The following is a 4334-nucleotide window of genomic DNA, read 5'->3' on the forward strand; positions in this document are numbered from 1 at the left end:
TTCAGAATGATTCACTCAAGAATCAGTATCGGTCGATTCACCTGAATAGTTGGCCAAGCTATTCAGATCCGATACCGATACTGACATGATTGGATTTGAATTTCCCTTGGCTCCCGAAGGCACACAGAGCACATTTGGTTGCATGTTGATTGGACAATCTTTACAGGTGGTACTAGAAAGCTACCTATCAGTCAACAAAATCACTTACTAAAGATACCAATGGATCAAATTTTATTCAATATCCAACCGATCTACTCTGCTTAGTTAGATTTGGTATGCGAATTTTGCTACTGAAACTGACAGATATCTGCATTTCGAGGGACATCCATATCCACTAATTACATGTAAAAAATAGGATATATTATGAGCCATCAAATATTAATCGGACTTTGACTCCGATTAGCCCATATTTGGTAATTAGTAGGATATCATTTTGACCATATCGAGCCCAAGTTCTAACTATTTACATCCCTAACACCGAATGACATTGTCATTCAAATCAAATTACTGAAAAAAGTAAAAAACTCCAGCACAGATAAAGGATAAGATAAACCAACAATAGTTACAAGTGGGTATTGAAAACAATGTAAAGTCTTTACTATCCAACTTTTAGATTGGTGGTGTTCTGGATAGATTATCCATGCTTGGGGTTGGATCTTCGTTGCCCCTCTTGTTTATGAACCAAATGAATCTATTATTGGAAAAGTGGCAGCAAATGGCAAGATTCATCCAGAAAAAACATCACATTGACACTATTAATAGAGTCCCATTTGGTAATCCCAGTCCTAAATTATCTATATAATGATGAGTAATCTCCATCTCCATTATGATATAATAATGAGCCATTCTTACTTCTGCCTTTGTCTTCTTCTTCATTCTCTTCTTTTTTCCAACCTCTCACTCTCTCAAGAAAAGTAAAAGAGAGTAAGAAATGTCTGCAATAATAACAGACAGGCCAGGATCTGGCGGGTCAGTTGAGTTTGAGGCCAAGTTTACCGTTCTATGTCTTCATTTGCTGCATCATGTCAGCCTTTTGAGGTCTCATGTTTGGTTATGACATCGGAATTTCAGGTACTAACAATGTTTTTTTTTCCAAATTTTGAAACAAGTTCTTGTTTTTCAATCGCCAACGGCTTGGATAATCATGAAAAGACAGGATTGAGATCCTTCCATTTCTTGGTTTTGCAGGTGGGGTGACGTCCATGGATGATTTCTTGATCAAGTTTTTCCCAAAGGTCTATACCAGGAAGCACTAAGCAAAGGAGAACAACTACTGCAAATATGATAATCAATAGCTTCAACTCTTCACGTCTTCTTGTACGTGGCCGCCTTGGTCTCTATGTTCTTTGCTTCCTACATCTGCAAGAAGTATGGAAGGAGGCCCACCATGAGAGCAGCTTCATTCTTCTTCTTGGTTGGAGTTGTTCTCGATGCTAACAATGTACGTTGGGAAAGAATTTTTCTTGGAATTGGAGTTGGCTTTGCTAACAATGTACGTTGTTCATGCCCCCATTACTTTCCTCCATGCCCATGTTTGCTCTTCTTATTATTGGTTATAATGGTTTTCTACATGTTGCCAACTAGTTGTCACCGTTGTTCATTAAGAGAGAGAGAGGATTTAATCACACGTATTTAGTTTCTTCTTGAACGAGCATAATCTTAGGCTGTTTGTGTTTGACTCATTAAGGATAAACCCCTGATCAGGAATCAGGATCAGCTAGTGATCTCATCACGAGCTGATCAGGAGTGAGTTAGTTTCATAAATAAAAAGTTTGTTTTCTCAAGTGTTTTCTAAAAACTGATAATATATAATACATGTATAAAACATACAAAAGTTGTATTGTATACATGTATGTATGTGTATAATATATAAATTATATAATATACAAAATGAGCCTACACGAGATGAGCTTCATTGTAGAGTTGGATACCTGAAGAAGCACTCTTATAGCACAGCTCGCCGAGCCCAGTTCCTGAGCTAAGCTGATCTAAAAAGCGAGCTGCTCATCTTATTTCCCAGATCCATCACCTACTTATCTTGAAAAAGAGCATAAGGTTGTCTTTCCTATCCACTATGGAATACCTACATTTTGGTTTTCTTTTTAACCTTCTGTTTCCTTCTATGTTTTCATCTCTTGATCATCTTCTCATATGATTTATTGGTTGTTTATATTTTTCTAACACTTGTTATATGGTTTTCTTTTTCCTTTTCTAAATTTTCACCACAAAATTTATTGACTCAGTCAATTTTTATTACTCTGCCGTCTCCGAGTCCTATTCACAGTGTTGAGCCTTGGCAGAGCATAGACACTACAAAGAGTCAATTCACATGTTTTCAATCATGGAAACATATTTAACTTGCAAATTTTGAAAAAGAGGACAAGAAAGGGTGGACCATTTAGTGGGTGGGGCATCCCTCTTCTCTGTATCTGAAATAATTCTTTCGACCGTTGATCTGAATATATATAATATTACTTTCCCTTAGAAAAAAACATTAAACCATGTCTGCCTTGGAAAAACAAAAACAGACCTTGCCACTCTTCCTATCAGAGATTGCGCCAACTAGGATTCGTGGGGCCCTCAACATCTTCTTCCAGCTCATGATCACCATCGGTATCCTCATCGCCAACCTTGTCAACTACCGCACCACCACCATCCACCCTTGGGGCTGGCGCCTCTCTCTCTATGGCGCCAGTATCCCCGCCATCCTCCTCTGCTTGGGCTCCCTCTTCGTCGCCGAGACCCCCACCAGCCTCATCCAAAGGGGCCACTTTGATGAGGGCAAAGCCACTCTCGCCAAGATCAGGGGCACCGTCAACATCGACGCCGAGTTTGCAGAGATCTGCCAAGCGTGTGAGGCCGCCAACCTCGTCAAGCATCCCTTCAGGAAGATGGCCAACAGAAACAACAGGCCTCCTCTCGTGAAAGCGATTCTGCTGCAGATCTTTCAACAGTTCACTGGGATCTATGCCATCATGTTCTACGCGCCTGTCCTTTTTCAGACTATCGGCTCCAAGAATGATGCATTCTTGTCCTATGTCATTATTGGAACCATCAACGTTCTCTGCACAATGGTTTCAGTTCTCTCGGTTTACAAGATCGGCAGGAAGGCTTTGCTCATAGAATCAATTGTTCAAATGCTCATCTTACAGGTATGTAAACATGTGCTGCAATAGAAACAATTGAAAACTTCACGACTGTGTACAATATACAAACAAAACTTTTGCAGTACACGTGAACACTGCCGATTTTTGGACAATATACAAAAACTTGACAACTCAAAAAGTGACGTTCTTATGTTGGAGAAACATGATATATATCAAAGTGTGCAATCACATTGTACCTGATCTCAATTCATGACCTTGGAGTATAATTCAGTGCTATATAGGATGATGTCGTGTTTTGCTTTTCTTTTTTAAGATTTTCTAGATAAAAGAGTTCTCATACAACCAATCCAATAAATGAAGATCTACCATCGATCAAAATTGTGTATGTCCTTGGAAAGAATAAAAAAAAAGCTCTCTATGCCATTTTTCTCATGGCGAAGACTCAATTTTTGTTCTTTAACCATACCTGTTTCTGCCTTGCAGGGTGCAATAGGGACCATCCTTTGGATCAATCTCAACTCCACAAACTCCCTAGACCACAATGCAGCAATTGTTGTGGTCTTTCTAGTATGCCTCTTTGTGTCCTACTTTGCTTGGTCATGGGGCCTACTAGGCTGGCTCATACCCGGCGAGACCTTGCCACTGGAAACAAAAGCAGCAGGTTATTCCTTTGCAGTGAGCTCCAACATGCTCTTCACATTCATTATAGCCCAGGCCTTCCTTTCCATGCTGTGCCACATGTGTGCTGGGATATTCGTCTTCTTTGCTGCTTGGATCATCGTCATGGGCCTCTTTGTGTTGTTCTTTTTGCGGGAGACTAAAGGCATCCCTATCGATGAGATGACTGAAAAGTTATGGAAACAACATTGGTATTGGAAGAGATACATGGATGATGTCAACTCTAAAGTGCACATAGAACAAGATCATGGTAATGGTGGTGTTGAGAGGAGACTATGGGAGTGACAATTGTGGTGTACGATGATAGGATTGGTGATGCCATTGATGATACAAGATGATGATGCAATTGTAATGTATATGATGATGATAAAAGGATGGGCAATTTACAACTTGACACCTAAGTTTTCTACACCATTTAAAATGTCCTACATTTTGAATTGTTTTTTTAATAGGCCTATGTTTGTATTGTTATTAAATGCATTACAGATCTATTATAATTAACCAAAAAAACATCAAGTACAGTTTTGGCATTAAATTTATAACAAAATC

At 39.2% G+C, this 4334-nt stretch overlaps 1 pseudogene; it reads left to right on the forward strand.

Annotated features, from left to right (window-relative positions):
• The first annotated feature begins 931 nt into the window (after positions 1 to 931).
• LOC149823387 (sugar transport protein MST4-like) lies at positions 932 to 4070 on the forward strand (annotated as a pseudogene).
• The last annotated feature ends 264 nt before the right edge of the window (positions 4071 to 4334 follow it).

This window comes from Nuphar pumila, chromosome 10 (assembly GCF_984573655.1).
Source record: "Nuphar pumila chromosome 10, dmNupPumi1.hap1.1, whole genome shotgun sequence".
NCBI classification, from domain to species: Eukaryota; Viridiplantae; Streptophyta; class Magnoliopsida; order Nymphaeales; family Nymphaeaceae; genus Nuphar; species Nuphar pumila.